We start from the raw sequence: 16,117 nt of genomic DNA on the forward strand, positions 1-16,117 counted from the left end.
AGTAGACCTCAAATGAAGTTGGTGCTGACGTTTTGGTTTCTTTCCTAACTGAAAATGATAGCTCTGCGGCTAAGAGGCGGTGTGCTGAAATGAAGTCAGACGATTTAGGTTTAACAAGAATTTAGTTCCCATCAGTCTGTGTAATCTTTGGAAAGTCTCTTAATCTTTTTGTACCTCTGTTTATTCATACATAAAGTGAGGTTAACGATACCTATCTTACAGGATTATTGTGAAAATGGAATGAGATATGCTGTATATAAAATTTAACATGGTTCCTGTCATGTTGTAAACACTTAGTAGTAAATGGTGATTATTGTTTCAAATAAGTTTTTAAAAGCTTGCAAACGAGTATACAAGCATAACGGATTATTCTTCTGATTATAACTATTCCAGTTAACAAGTTGCCTTTCAGCTCCAAACCCTCCTTTCTAGATCCAGCTCTGCAATGTTGGGGCTGGGACTCTGCAAATCCGATTTGGCGTTGCAGCCATCCCGCTCGTCTTCCATTAGGGGGCAGTAGAGGGAGACGGCGAGGCTGGAGGAGGAAACCTGGTACGGTCCTTCCGGTGCACTTCCTGTTGCTTTCAGACTGGCTTCCTGTTCCCGTGAGCGGCACTCTGGGGACGCTTTTCCACTCCTCTAGGGTCATTTCTTCCCTTAGTCAGAACTGAATCAAGTTTGCAGGTTCTCTGACACTTTCAAATTTCGTGCTCTGCTTCAGTCACCAGCGCTAGCCACACCTCTGTTATTAACGTATTTTTCAGACTTCAACAGATTTATTAGTTTTTGAAAGGAATGCATTTTGAGGAGAGAAAACATGGAGCGGAGCGGTATGGGATAGGAAAATGCAATGTAGCTGTTTGGCTAATTGTTTTATAAACACCACCTGAGTATAGGGAATGCACTGTAATGAAACATCACAATAAACGTTCAAAGGTCGAGGTGTTCGCTTAGGAAAGGCTGAAGATTTCAGTGTCTGGTGTTTGCAACGGAGGCCGTTCTTGGATGCATCACTGGGTGTGGGTGGCATCGTCCATACTTTCAACCGGGTTTGAACAGAAGAATGGCCACTTGGCCTACGTAGAACTACGTCAAGTGTTCGGTTTCATGTGTCATGTGACTACCTAAGGTCCTCAATATTGGCCGCAGTGTCCTCTGTTCTATTTCTCCAACGCCTGAGGAGCACACGCCATGAGTCCTGTTGCATCTCCTCCAACAAATCTGCGTTATTGTTTATGGCCTTTCGGTAGCACGTGGATACGTTGGAGGAGGGGCTGGCCGGCTGCAAAGGTCTGGCTACCACACCCCTCTTTTTTAAAAGTGTCTTCTTTTTAGGGTCTCAGGCCCATGGACCTCCTTTCGCCTTCCCAACGCTAGCTGAGCAGCATCCCGTACTTAGATCTGTTTCAGCTCTGCGGGCTCCTCCTCCGAGCTTCTAAGTTTTGATTAATTTCAGCCTCTTCTCTTTGTTCCTAGGTCCTAGGATTGTTAGCCGTTTCCTGCAGTTGCTATCTCTGCTCAAGCCAGCTCACCCTGGCTTTTGAGAGACAATGGTGAAATTCTTAGAAATTTTGCAAGTCAATTAATTGTTAAACTATTGGTAGCTAGAAATCTGCCATGGTGGGAGTATGTACATCATGGAAATTGGCAAATGCTATAAATCAGGTTTCTTCAACCACAGAGCTGGTTGAAACACTTGGCAACCCACCATTGCTTAGAGTTCTCTTTATACTCTGTCAGTTACCTAGTCAATAACTTTATTTCTAGTTAAGAATAGTTTATATTCATTTCTCTCTATTCAATAACTAGTGTGATTTCTGTATCCTGAATGGAACCTGAGTGATACATAACCTTGTAGAGCTGTGCCTCTATCAACCCCAGTTGTACTCCAGGAAAACTGGTAAGTGTGTATAGTTTTGTTTTGTTTTGACAAATATCTTTTGGAAAAAGTGACTGACACTTAGAATTTTATAAATGTTCAATTAATGTGAGTTGTATTATAACATTAATTAACATCAACAACGTGAGTAGATGCTGGTTCAGTCTCTAGTAGTCATGTGGGAAGCTATCTTGCCTGTTTTAGGATGTGTTACAGTTTGTAATTCTTTTCTCTGTATAGAAGGGAATGAGATATGAGAGCCACTAACCACATTTTTGCTGAGCAAAGAGGATGGCATGTTTCTTGAAAAAGCAAAACAAAAACATTTCAAATCATTTTTTAAACATGTTAGGATACACTGGGTCATAGGAATTTATTATAAATCTTTTGTAAAAGAAATATCCATTCTCTATTTTGGCACTGGTATAGATTTGGTTTCACATGTCAGGTTTCTAAAAAGCAAGGTATACTTGGTATCTCTGATTCCTTAAGATATATAGTCTGGCTCTTGATAACTATATGCTTTCTGTTATGGCTTTTGATCTCCATTTTAACTGCATAATTTTGCTTATTAGAGTTGGAGAAACCTTTCATTGGCTCTCCAAAGCTTTGATCTTGTTCAACATGTCTATGAGGCTCCACAAGGTTATATTCTGGGAAAAGATGCCAACATTCTAACACGATTATCAAAATAACTTGTAAGAAAAAGCAAACTTTTCACACAACTGCTCTATTTAAAGATGCCTTCCTTCCAATAACATTCATTAAGCGACCATCTGTTTGCCTTTGATTATCATCTGGACCACTAATAAACGAGTTTAATCTGAGCAGTGTTATTTGCACGCTACTTCTAAATTTAGTGCTTTTCAAAGAAGTCAGCAAGGCTGGCCTCCAGGAAATATTGGCTTTGATGTAACATCTGGTTTTCAGGGAGTTTCTGTGTAGTGCCCAACTGGGGGGTGGACCAAAGGGCAAGGGGAAATCAAGTGACTTGCCCAGAGTCGTGTAATTAGTTAATGACTTAACCTGGATTACCTGTGGTTTCTGTCTGTGACTGAAAGTCCTAGCCTGCATATTTATTATATGTTGTATAGATATGTTGTATAGATGTTGTATTATATGTTGTATAGCTATATACTATATATGTAGACATACCCACCCCCAACCAAATATTCACAAATATATAAATGTGTGGTTCTGTGAGACTAATTATAGATTTATTTGCATCTTTCTTTTTGGTGTTTTCTCTCCATATTTTGAGAAGAAAAGAAATTTCTCTGTATTAGCCTCCCTTTCTTAAAATAATATTGAAATAACTGTAAAGTGTAATTGCCTGCAAAAACTTCTCTACAAGTGAACTGATCTTATTCCTTGCAAGAGAAATGGAAGGTTAAAGTGAATGGACAACTCAGTTGATTTGAGGGAGACTGGGAGGCATCATCAATATTCAACTTTTTTTTTTTTTCAATTGTTTTCTCCATTTTTCCTTCCCTGGGCTGGGTATCACAGAGCTTTTCACACCTGAAATGCATGATTATAAAGAAAGTTCAAGGTTATGATGATTTTATTATAAAAGCAACTCCTTTTGGTTACTTTATGGGTCAATAAATTTTATTATCAGTATGTGATTTTAATATACTTGTACTAATCATAAGAATATAGTCAATATAATTAGTGCTTTTGGCTCTAAAGGTATTTTCACAATTGTGGTTTAATTTAATCTTCTTAGTTTTTTATTATAAAGTAGTTTGCATATTATGTATGCTTAGAATTTTTTTCCCCATTACCTAAAGGACCAGTCCAACTTTTAGACTGCTAAGCATATTTTATAAGCTAAGAAAATTAAAATTCTAATCTGACAAATTGGGGTTTAAGTCTCAGCTCTCCTGGCGGTGTGACCTTGGGCAAATCATTACATCTTTCTAACCTTCAATGTTCTCATCTGTTAGCACAGTGCTCTGATACACATTAAAAGGTCAGGAAATAGTCCTCAATATTTTTCATATTTTTTTTTTTTTTCTTTTATAAAGTACATTAGAGTCCTGTGCTGGTTCCTGCTTGACTCTTAGAAATTTTATGGAAATCACAGTCACACAGTGAGATGAGAAGAATCTTGGAACTCTTATAAACCTTAATTAGAAAATTAAATGAAATGGTGTGTTAATTAAATGAAATGGTGGACTTTTGTATTTGGCTGGACATGGTCCATTCCCTTTGCTTTGGGTGATGCCACCCTCATTCACTTTAAGGGAGTTCCTTTTGCTCTTTTCTGTACATTCATGGGAATATTGTCAGAAAAGTGACATGCCTTGTCTTAGCCAAGGGCTGGGCACGAGACCTACACCGATTCCCACACCATTTTAATTGTGCCACCTCTCCTGCGACTTTGAATCTTGGCGAAATAACACAAGGGCAGAAAAATGGCTGAAGTCACTTGGAGCCTTGAAGCGACCACCCATCAAAAAAGTCATGTGGTACAGAGTGTCTAAGAGCAGAGGCTCAGGAGCCATAGCCTGGGTTCAAACCCCTTACTAGCTAAGTGACCATAATTGGGGAAGTTATTTAACCTCTCTATGCCTCAGCTCTCTTATCTCTAAAATGGAGTCATTAATAGTACCTTACTCACAGGGTTGTTATGAGAATCAAACAGGTTAGAATATCTAAGAGTTTAGGATGTGCCTGGTACATATTAAATACAGTATACTTTATAACTGCAGCTGCTTATACTTGTACTGCTATTGCTCTGTTCTTGCCGTGATACTCTCAGGCCTCCCTTACTTTTTGTCCTTTCCTGATCCTGGTTCTCCAGCCTTCTCCTTGATTCTGAGAGGTACCTAAGGTATAATAGCTAGAGCTGGTTTCTGTTGCTTGCCACTACATTATCTTAAGCAATAAGAATGGGCCTGCGAAACCATGACATCTCATCGCCTCTTTTTATAGATTTTTTATGTAGATTAGAAAACTGGGTGAAATCTCTTGGCTGAGATCACTTAGCATGTAGATGGCAGTACTTGGATTAGTGCCTGACTGTCCTGACCACTACTCACGGACTTTCTTTGCTGGACCAGGATTATGTTTACTTTGTCCTTACTTTGCTCTTTCTTTAAAACAATGGCACTCCTAGCTCCTTGTTACTAAACCTTGCCTAATTTCTTTTGCACATGATTTTTGCATTCAGTCTTTATTTCTGTTGTTTGTCAGACCAAGACAGTTATAACTTGGGTCTCACTGCTATTTAGGGACTCAGTTAGGACAGATGCTTGGTCCTTGGCCCAAACCCTTTTCCATGAATCATACTCCTATCTTTTCATCTTGAAAAATTTTATTAAGTGATTCATTCATATTTTAGTTGCTTTATTCATGTATTCATTCATACAGTAAATACTTATTGAGCACCTATAATCTAGGAGCTGTTCTAGATGCTGGGGAAATGGCAATACATAAAGCAATGTCCTTTCCAGCAAGGAGCTTACATCCAGTGGATTTATAGACAGATAGAAGACATAGTAGTATGTTACACAGTGATGAAAACTACCAAGGGTAAGGGGACAGAGGGGGAGGGTTCCTGTATCATAGAGGATATTGAGGAAGCAGCATTTGAGCAGAGTCTTGCATGACGTGAGGATGGGAACCTTGTGATCTGTGGAGGAACAGTCACTGGGATGTGCTTATGCTTGGAATGTTTGAAGAATAACAAAGAGGCCTGTGTGGCAAGAGCCAGTGAGCAAGAAGAGCAGTGAGATCTGAGGGGTCGGAGAAACAGGCTGGGTAGGACATTGAATTCATAATAAGACTCTGGATTTTTTCTAAGTGTGGTGAGAACAGTGATGTCCTGGAGCCTATTTCCACTACTCATTTCATCTCTTCCCAACCTCGTGTTTGGTGAGTTCACACAGGTTGTTAGGCACTGATTCATTCCACTGGATGGAAAACTCTTAGAGGGTTAAGAGGAGGAGAGTGGCACAATCACATTGATCTTTTAGAAGGATCATTCTGGCTGCTGTGTGAACAGCTTGTAGCAGACCAAGAGTGAAAGCAGGGAGACCAGTCAGGAGTTTGCTGCAATAGCCCTGGGAGTGTTGATGCTCACAGTTTGGGAGTAGTGGTGGGATATGCATGCACTAGTGCATATATTTGGATGTATTTTGGAGCTACAGTGACAGTCTATGCTGCTGAATTAAATGAAAGTGTGAAGGAATAGAGGAGTCAAGGATAACTCCAAATTTGGGTTCTGAGCAATGGGGTTAATGGAGGTGCTGATTACTGAGATGGGGAAGACCGGCAAGTGGCAGATTGGGTGGGAACTGATATTCAAAAGTTGTAGTTTGGATTCCTGTTTCAAGAGTAGAAAAAAACTGAGGAACAAAGAAGAATACTTTTGGGGAAGAGTAACTATTATTAAAAGGTCATACTCAGAGGAAGATGGAACTAGGAAGTTGTCAGTTGGCCAGCTTGTTGCTGGGAATGAAGAATTGGAATTGAAACCTTTGAGGGCAGGTATCAGCCTGTTAGATGAAGAGTTGGTCCCTTTTTTCTTAAAGTATAAATAGGTTTCTCCGTAACATTAAAAATACACCTCTTGCATACTAAACACCTTGAACAGACATATGCAGAAAATAAAAACATTTAATTAATTATTGCCTTTCTAAGCCTCAGCAGGATTCTCTCCAGTGCCGAAAGAAACTGCTGATTACGATAAGGTTTCTATTGAACAATTCACTCTGATTCTTTTAGGCCATAACATTACGCTGGTTAAGAGAATAATGGTTAAGAGAAAAGGTTCTGGAGCTCAAATGCCTGGCTTTAAATCTCAGCTCTGTCTGTTTCCAGCTAGGTGACTGGGGGTGACTTGATGGAGCAGTCTCTTTCTGCCACTTGCAGGTCTCACAGCTGAAGGGAAATCCAGAGGTAACTGTGTGTTAATTATTAAAGCTTCTTTTCAAAAGTGACTAAAGTGATCTTTGCTCACATTTCATTGGCCAAAGGCAGTTATGTGGTCAAGCTTGACATCAACAGGGTAGGAATGTTTAATCTTCTCACAGAGAAGGGCCACACAAGTCACAAGACCAAGCCTGATTTCAGTCTCCACCAGGAAGTCACAATACGCATTTTGAACAATAATACAGACTACTTGAGAGTAATATAGATACAGGGTAATACATGAACCTCATCTTTAGTATCTAATGACATAGGATCTTAAAGCTCTGGTTCCATGTTTATTATCACTGACAGCATCAGGGTTCTCTTAAAAAATTGAAAAGTTCTCATTGACACCTACAAGGAACAGACCAGAGAATTGCAGTCCTGGCAGCTAATTAGAAGAGAATGGCTTTCCAGTCTTGGATTTTAGATGGTGCTAGAATAGTACATTTCTTTTGCAGGGCCTGAGTTTCTGTGGTTTAGTGTCTGGATTTTAGAATTGCTAGCTACTGCTTGGGTTTCTTCCCTGGCTGTCCCACAGGCACCATGCAAAAACTTCCACTCATTCTATCCCCTGGGTCTCATCATTTTTCTGTGAAACAAGGTAGACCAGTTGTCATCCACTCGACTCGCAGACATGTTGTGAGGATTAATGAGTTAAAGTTTGTCAAACGTCTCCAGCTCTGAAAGGTGATAAATAGAAGGCACAATTATTGGTATTTTCTATCTTTATTTAGACTTGTAAGGCCTTCTTAGTCACGTTTGAGATTTTGACATAAGCCAGCTGCTCTGGTGAATTTCACTTGTTTTACCTCTCTTCTGTTTGACATTTTTCTACCCTCATCTCATCACAGTGGCTTACTTTAAAGAAGGAATGTCAACCTTAACCTTTCATGTCCCCATCTGTTGAGATTTTTGTCTTGTTTTATTGTTATTTTGTGTATTTTGTTCTATCATTTACAAGATTGTGCTCTCAGACCTGTGCTGTTAGCGAAGTAACACAAAGACATAAAGGGTAAACTGTAGTCACATGTTTATTCTGTACGGTGCCTGGTAAGTTTACAGGGGGCTCAATGATTCACCAACACTATTCTCAAACAAAGGCTTCTGGTGAGCTCTCGATGGGAAAGTCTCATTATTAATTTAAAATAGAGTTCAAAACAAATGTTTATTATTAATATATTCAATGCATTAACATATAGATGCTCTCCACTCTTGGCTTTGACTAGATAGCATATATAGAGAGAGCAGAGCTGAGAACTTCTATATAGAGGTTGTCATTTCAGGGGAGTCATTTAAGTTGACACTGTTGTGTTCACTGTGATTTGCCTTTGGGGCACGGAAATAAACTGTAATCCTTCTCCAGCCAGGCAAATTTGGTTTCTCTCAAGAACATGCAAAGAGGTGGTTTCCATTTTCCCATTTTCATTCATTGCTACTGTAAGAGCAGACCTTTCTGTAGATTCTCGTTTCTCCTTTAAAACTTGCCTCTGCAAAGCTGGCTTGCATTAGACCCTCCTGACTCCAATCATGAATTACTTGGCTTTCCTTTAGCACTAATGGAGGAATGGTGGTATGGTAGATAATACCCTTGAAGAGCTAGTGTATGTGAAACCCTATACATAGTGAGGTTCAAGAGTTACAAGTAGAATATAAATCAGAAAATTAGGGTTCAAGTTTTGGATCATTCTTATATCCTACCAGCAAAATTTATAAAGTGCTTATTAGGAGTCAGACATTATGCTTGGTGCTGGGTGCATCTTCCGCCTTGACCAGGGTTCTCCTTTGGGCAAATCACTGAGCTTTCAAGCCTCAGTTTCCTATTTGTAAAATGGGAATAATACACTATCTTGTTTTCAGGACTCGTCTTCATTTTCTTTTGGATGCAAGTTACAGTGTCCCCTTATTCCTGTGTCTTTAGCCCAGCCATTCACTAACTCAGTGCTAATAGGAATGAGCTCTCAAAATTAAATCCTTGGCATCTTACAGACTTTGACTTTGACTCAAACTGTTTTTCTGTATTATTGAGTTCCTGATCTTTTTGTATCTTTTACTGTTGTAGTTATGTGCAAAATCCTTGGTCCAGCTGCAAGATTTGGCCTCAGTGCATTGATGCTTGTTTTTTTTTTTTTCTCTTGTGATAACCCTGGTGTACTACAGAGCTCGATCAAGCCTTGTCTGGTCCTGACATCTAATCTTGCAGGTGACCTGCTGGGCTGGTGACTTGATAAGGCTTGCTCTGGTCGGCATTAAGGGGAATTTTCGCAGATCTGGTCTCAGCCTCATTGAGAGGGGACCAGCAAGTGTTAGTGTAGTCATCAAGGCTCCATTTGTGTGGGGTTCAGGCAGGGCTCCAGGTCTAGTGAAAGAACCTGGGTCCTATTCAGGACCTGTGGCAGAACCAGTCATATGGTTACTCCCCTAACAGTTAAGAGAATGCCATAGCTTGGTGGGCTTATGAGAATACAGGGCTCATTTCAGCACACTGGATATTAAACTCATAGCACTAATCTGTTGCTGTGTTAGTTGGTGGGCCTTAGAGGGGATGGATCAGAAACTAAGTGGCTGTGGCCACACTTGGAGTTTTAGAGCTCACTGCAGAGAAAGACCAGGAAAGACAGATGTCAACATTTTGTAATTTCTAACGAATTACACAAATGTGGCTGTCATGATCTTTAACACTGTGTGACACATAGCAGGTACTCGGTAGGTATTTGTTAAATAATATCCATTGCTTTGATTGATTAGTTTTTTAATTGGTTTATTGGTTAGTTGTTTGCTTATTAGAAAAGATTCTTGTGTCTATTATACATTCTTCTCTTATTTGAAAGGCTGGAAGTGTTGAGGTGCCTGGTACTGGTGGTGTGGGAAATAGTACCATGAAAGAACAAGTTCATGTAAAGGCTCATTCCCATATCCAGTTAACAAACACTTTGAAACTGACTGTTAGCTGAGATACTACCTACCACACGTTCCAGTTTATTTATGCAGTACTCTCAAGTCTCCAGTGAGCCCTTGGTTCATAACAGTTCATTCAGTATGTGGTGATAGAGTACAGGAGTGGGAGAAGCCAGGGATTCCTTTTATCAGTCATCTTTATATTGTACAGAGAATAGACTGGCCATGGGCTAGGCCTTCCTGGAAGGGAGTCATTTAATACATGTTAATTTCTACCTCACAAGCATTTTTTGAGTTAGAACGATTAGATGCACGATTGTAACTGTTTCCTTAGGCTAACTGCTTTCGTTTTTTTTTAATTTTTTATTTGTTTTGAAGACTTGTTTAAAAGCTGAACAATATTAGTGACAATGAGTATCATTAATCATTGCTCAGATTTGATTAAGCGTTCTAAATTGCTCAATGCGTTATTCTATTTATGCTTCTAAAATCCTGTCGTTGATCTTGGGCAAGTTACCTACCCTAGTAGTTTCTTTATCTGTGCAATGTAAATGATCTCAGTTACCTTTCAAGAGTGAAATGAGGACTACATGAAACTATGCAGTTTTTTCTTTTTTTACGAAGCGCCTCCTATGTGTGAGGTACCGAGCCAGCTCGTAAGGGTGCAGCCATGAAGCAAATCTGACATTGTCCCTTCTTTCATGGCCATTACAGTCTAGGGAGGGAAACAGATATTAAATAATATGGACTCCTATTTAATTAAGATTGTAATTAGTGCTGCAAAGGAAAAATCAGGGGGGTGCTATGAGGGAATATTTCAGGGAAGTTAAGAATGGAGTCAGGGAAGAAAGTCTCCCTTGAGAAGGAGACGTATAAGCTTAGACCTGAGGATAATAAGAGTGAGAGGTAGGGAGACTCAGGGAAGACTGTTCACAAAGAGGAAATAACCTCTGGTGAGTGGAAACTGCCTTAAGGCTGTGGTGGCATTTCAGTGAACAAGAAAGAAAAACATGCATGTGAACTCGCGGGGGTCATCAAAGATCTGATGATGCAGGGCTCTGTAGGCTCTGGGAAAGAATTTTGACTTATTTCACTTAGTATCATGCTTTTAAGATTCATCCATGTTATAGCATGGCTAAATAATATTCCATTGTATTGTATACCACATTTTCTGTATCCATTCATCCATTGATAGACACTTAGGTTGTATCTCAATAAAATTGGAAAGAACAAAATAAGTTTGAATCTACTTTAAAAGTCATAGCAACCATTGAAACACTTTAAGTAGATTTTCTTTAACTTTTTATTTGCCTCTGATAGCATTTAGAGAAAAGTATGGAAGGTGTACAGAGTGGATGCAGGGAAACTGTTAGGAGGCTCCTGTGCTTGTCCACTGTAAGGTAAGAAGTGTCCAGGTAAGAAATGCTGGTGCTCTGGGAAGATGGAGGTGTCCATGGAAGTGGAGAGAAGAGGTGAGGGTAGGTTAGGGCGCGAGAGGGGTTAAGGATAACACCCAAGTTTTCTGATGTGAGCTAGTGTGTGCAAGGTGTTAGCAGTGTCTTTATTGAGAGACGAGACACTGGAGGACAAAAAGGTTTGGGGTAGACAGAGAATACTAAGTTTATTTTCAGGCATATTAAATTGGAGGTGCCTGTGAGACAGCCACATGAAGACAACAGATACACAAGTGAACACAGAATGGTTTAGAGCTCAGGAAAGAGGTAAGGATGGAGAATAGATTTTGATGTAGAAGGGATGGTGATTACAGTCATGGGATAGATGAGTGGCATAGGGAAAAGGTGCAGAGTAAGAAGAGAAGATGACCTACGACCATGCTGTAAGCAGTATCAATACAGATCGAGTAGGAGGGATAGGCCAAGAAGTCTAGGTGAAAATGGCAAAGAAGGCAATAGGGAAATTAAGAATATGCCGTCACAGGACCAAGGAAAGGGAGTTTTTAAGAAATAAGGCATGGATGGGCCCAAGGGATATTTTTGGAATGATGAAATGTTTTAAAATTGGACTGTAGTGATGACTGCATGATTCTGTACACTTACTAAAACGAATTGAATTTTACGTTTAAAATGAGTGAGTGTTATGGCAAGTAAATTATGCCTCACATTTTGTGCAGGAAAAAAAAAGAAAAGGCATAGTAACCATGTTGACAGTTGAAGAGTGATTGAGGCAGATGAAGACTAAGAAGTATCCTTTTTTTTTTTTTTTTTTTTCATAAAAAGGAGGCTTTCGTTAGAAAGGTGGAAGATTGTTTGGGAGGAGTTGAGAATTGATGGTGAAGAGTGGAGATAGTGAGTGCTGACTAGACTTTGTAGACCCTAAATTGCTTTGAAAACTGTAAATCACATTATGTTTATTGTGATTTTATTTCTCTAAGGCCTAACAAGCTCTTTCCTTAGAACAGTGATTTCCAAAGTGGGTACAAAGAGAAATATTAGAATTTTCAGATATTAATTTCATATAATAATAAGAAAAATTATCATTACCAACTTTTAATGTATGGATGACAGTGGCTCTCTTTCTTGGTCAGCATGGGCCTTTTTCATGAACAGTATATATGGTGTTAGGGGAAAATGTGGGAGTTTTACAAAGCCAAGGGTGGACAGTGGTACTGGCCTTGCCAACTTCTTCACTTTCAGTGAAATGTAGTACATTCCAGTTTATGTCCAGGTAAGAAATTTCACAGATTTTATTATTAGACTTTAATGAAACAAACTTTCAAAAAGTGGATGTTTCTTAAAAAATGTTCCTGTAATTAAATGATATCATCAGATAATTTTAATAATTTAACTACAAAGAATAAGAAAATGCCCCTTCTTCTTCTAATACAAGTTCTCTGTCAGTCCTGTTACAATATCAAAACAGTGATTTAATATGGCCAGAAGTTGGCCAAAAACACTTGAAACAATTACAATGAATTGAAATATGAGTCTCATGACTGTTGTTACTAAACTTAGTCCTGTTATTTTTCTATTGTGTTTAGTGTGCCTCTATTTTCCAGAGATAAAAACAGCTATAAATCCATTAATACAAAACACTGAAATAATCTGAACTCAGAAGCAATCTTTGAATTGCTGTGTCACAAAGTGTTAAGCCATAGCTTAGAAAAACCAAGCATTATCAGTGCTTTCATGGAAATTAATATTAATTATTTTGTTGAGGGCAAACTAATGTAGTAAAAAACCCTTAAAATGGGCTGCCCCTGCAATACTATTGTTTCCCACCTCGGTCAGTCCAGGGCAAAGACTCTGAAGAAGGTAAAGTCTATTTTTATATTCCCCTCCCCAGTTCCCATTAGCGCCCTTTTCCTCTAATCTAACCTTTTTGGTTATGCTCCTCCCATCCATCCACACGAACCTACTCCAGAAGTAGGTTCTGCTTATGCCCCTGAGCAACCCAGGTAGCTGTAGGTGACAACAGCAATTCTCAGACACTCATAAAGCATATATTCTCCTGCCCTGTCTGGGGGAGTGTAAATTGACAGCATATGTGAAAGATTTTTAGAACTCTGCATAGCCACTGACCCCAAAATTCCCCTTCTAGGAATTTATCATAAGGACATTTTCAGATCACAAGATTGAGCTTTAACGATGTTATACTGCTGATAATACAGAAAAACTGGAAACAATGTAAATGCCCAATATGCAGGTTTTCATTATGCTACTTCCACTTAGTGGATATTTCTCAGCCACCAAAAATGATGTCGCAGGCGAACATTTAGGGACCAAGCTGCTTGTGATACATAACACTTAGTGGGAAAAACATGTATTTTTGATTCCAGTATTAGAAAAAAAAATAATGGTAGAGAAAAGACTGGAAGGATATGCATGAAAACATTAAGAATAATTCCTTTTGATGAGGATGTGATGGGTGATTTAAAATGCTCTCTTTGTGCTTACCTAGATTCCCTACATTTTATAGAAGGAACATAACATGGGTTACTTTTGCAATGAGGAAAAATAAGTTATTGAAAAACATTGTCCTATTGCCCTTCTTCCCCATTATTCCCAAAGAAAGGAGAATCGAGATGATTGGGAAGATCAGAGTTTCCTGTGAGCCCATCGCTGATTGCAAATGGCCAGGATCCCTGATGCTCAGGATCCTTCAAACATAACACAGAGCATCTTTTCAGAGCAGAGGGAGGGGTAATGAGTGCAAAAGCATCAGCCACGGTTACTTGTCTTTTCTGTCTCTATCAGCCACAGAACCTATCTCTGCTGAGCCTACTTCGAGGCTCTTGGAACACAGCAACAAACATATGATGGCCTTGGCCTCAGGGAGTTTACATTCTAGTGAGCAAATACAGTCAATTAATAAACAAACCAACAAATACATGTGTAGATGTAATGAGGTCTATGGAAAAATATAGGTTAAGAAGATGGAAAAATAAAGTCGACGGAAAAATATAGGTTAAGAGATGATTGGGATGTGTGTGTGTCTATTTGTGGCAACATTAGATGGGGAGGTAAAGAAGGCAACTCTGGTAAGGCTATATCTGAGCAGAGACCTTGAGGAAATTATGGATGGACCCATGTGGCTATTTGGTTATCTAGGCTAAGGAAACATTCAGTGAAAAGGTCCTGAGGCAGAAATGTGCATGTCAAGTTTGGAGAATAGAAGTGAGTTACCATATAATCCAGCAATTTCATTTCTAGATGTGTACCCCAAAGAATCAAAGCAGGACTCAAACAGATTCTTGGACACCAAGGTTCAGAGCAGCACGGTTCACAACAGCCAAAAGGTTGAAACAACCTTTGAAAGGTTGAAACAAACATCCATCAATAGATGAATGGATAGACAAAATGTGATACAGATGTACAATGGAATGTCATCTAGCCTTAGAAAGGAAAATGAAATTCTGATACTTGCTACAGTGTGGATGAACCTTTAGAACATGCTAAGTGAAATAAGCAGACATAAAAGGACAAATATTGGGTGATTTCACTTATATGAAGTACTTGGGATAATCAGATTCATAGAAAGGGAACGTGTAATAGAGGTTGTCGGGCTGGTAGGAAACGGGGAATTATTGTTTAATGGGTACAGATTTCTGTGTGGAATGATGAAAAAGTTCTGGAAAAGGATAGTAATAATGGTTGCACAACATTGTGAATGTACCTAATTACACTGACTTGTATGCTTAAAAAGAGTTAACATGGTGAATTTTACGTATATTTTACCACAATTAAGAAAAAAAAATGATAGTGACTTGAATTAAGAGGCAGAGGAGGAGGTGGGCGGAAATGCTGGATCCTGGATATATTTTGAATGTTAGTCAATGGGATTTTCTGATGGTTTGGATTTTTATATGTGAGAGCAAGAAAGGAATCAGTGATAATACCAAGTGTGTGGGCCTGAGCAACCGGAAGCGTGGTTTCCATTTCCAGAGATGGGGAGGCTGTGGGAGGAGAAGGTACGGGAGTCAAGGGGAAGGTTTCAGTTGTGCTCAATTTGAGATGCTTCTGAGACACCCAGGTGAAGATGGTGAGTTATCCCTGTGCTCATCACTGGTCCACCCAGCCAGGCCTTCCCTTTGGAAATCCATTAGGACCTTGCTACAAGAAGTACAGAATAGGGCCTGTTATTTCACATACATCAATTACCTAAATTATCTCTTTATTTGAACATATTATCTGCCACAAATAAATAAACAGATAGATGGATAGATAAATATGTCAATAAAATAAAGCAAGCCAGCTTTCTAGGAGCATAGAGGAGGAGATGTGGTGTTCTGGTGATTATCCTTAATGTAGAAATTGTGGCTGTGTAATCTTGGGCTAATTGCACTTTTGAAATCAGTACATTTTGTTCATTATCTTTTATTATGAAGTGGCCCTAATTCACTTGGTGCTTCAGATAAAGTTTAATGGAAGAATCTCAGAGTCACCCTGATTTTCCTTACCTGACAAATTAAGGTAATATAATATCAAATCTAACCCGAGCTCAAAGTTACTAAATACTTTAATTTTCATCTGTGTTTTGTGTTGGAAAATAATTTTAATATTAAAGGACAGCTGTAGCCTGCTAATGACTTGAATACAGTTTGACTGTTTTCATGAAGTGCTCTGCGGGATGTCAGAATATTTAATTCAGGATGTTAAAAACATCCCAAAATGTCACAATAATTATATCACAGCAGGCAATTAAAACACTGGAAAATGCCAACTGACTAAGAGTGTTCCTTGTTATTTAGGAAACTATTAAGAACCTGACATATAAAGTAAAAAATGCTGGTTATAACTTTCTATTTCAATAGGCAATTCCATCATCATATATGAAATTGACACTTGATACAGTCAGGGTCATGCTAAATATGCAGCCCAAGGAAGAACTAAGAGATCTCCACTTGATCTTCAACTTTATAATATCTACATTCACACATGATAAGAAACATTGTTTGGTTTT

The 16,117-nt window shown here is 38.9% G+C and overlaps 1 pseudogene; it reads right to left on the reverse strand.

The window, feature by feature from the left end:
• Positions 1-1,041: 1,041 nt before the first annotated feature.
• The window catches only part of LOC141568867 (dynein light chain 1, cytoplasmic-like), an 87,547-nt pseudogene continuing 72,471 nt past the window's right edge, over positions 1,042-16,117 (reverse strand).

The sequence above is a fragment of the Rhinolophus sinicus genome, linkage group LG02 (assembly GCF_036562045.2).
Source record: "Rhinolophus sinicus isolate RSC01 linkage group LG02, ASM3656204v1, whole genome shotgun sequence".
NCBI classification, from domain to species: Eukaryota; Metazoa; Chordata; class Mammalia; order Chiroptera; family Rhinolophidae; genus Rhinolophus; species Rhinolophus sinicus.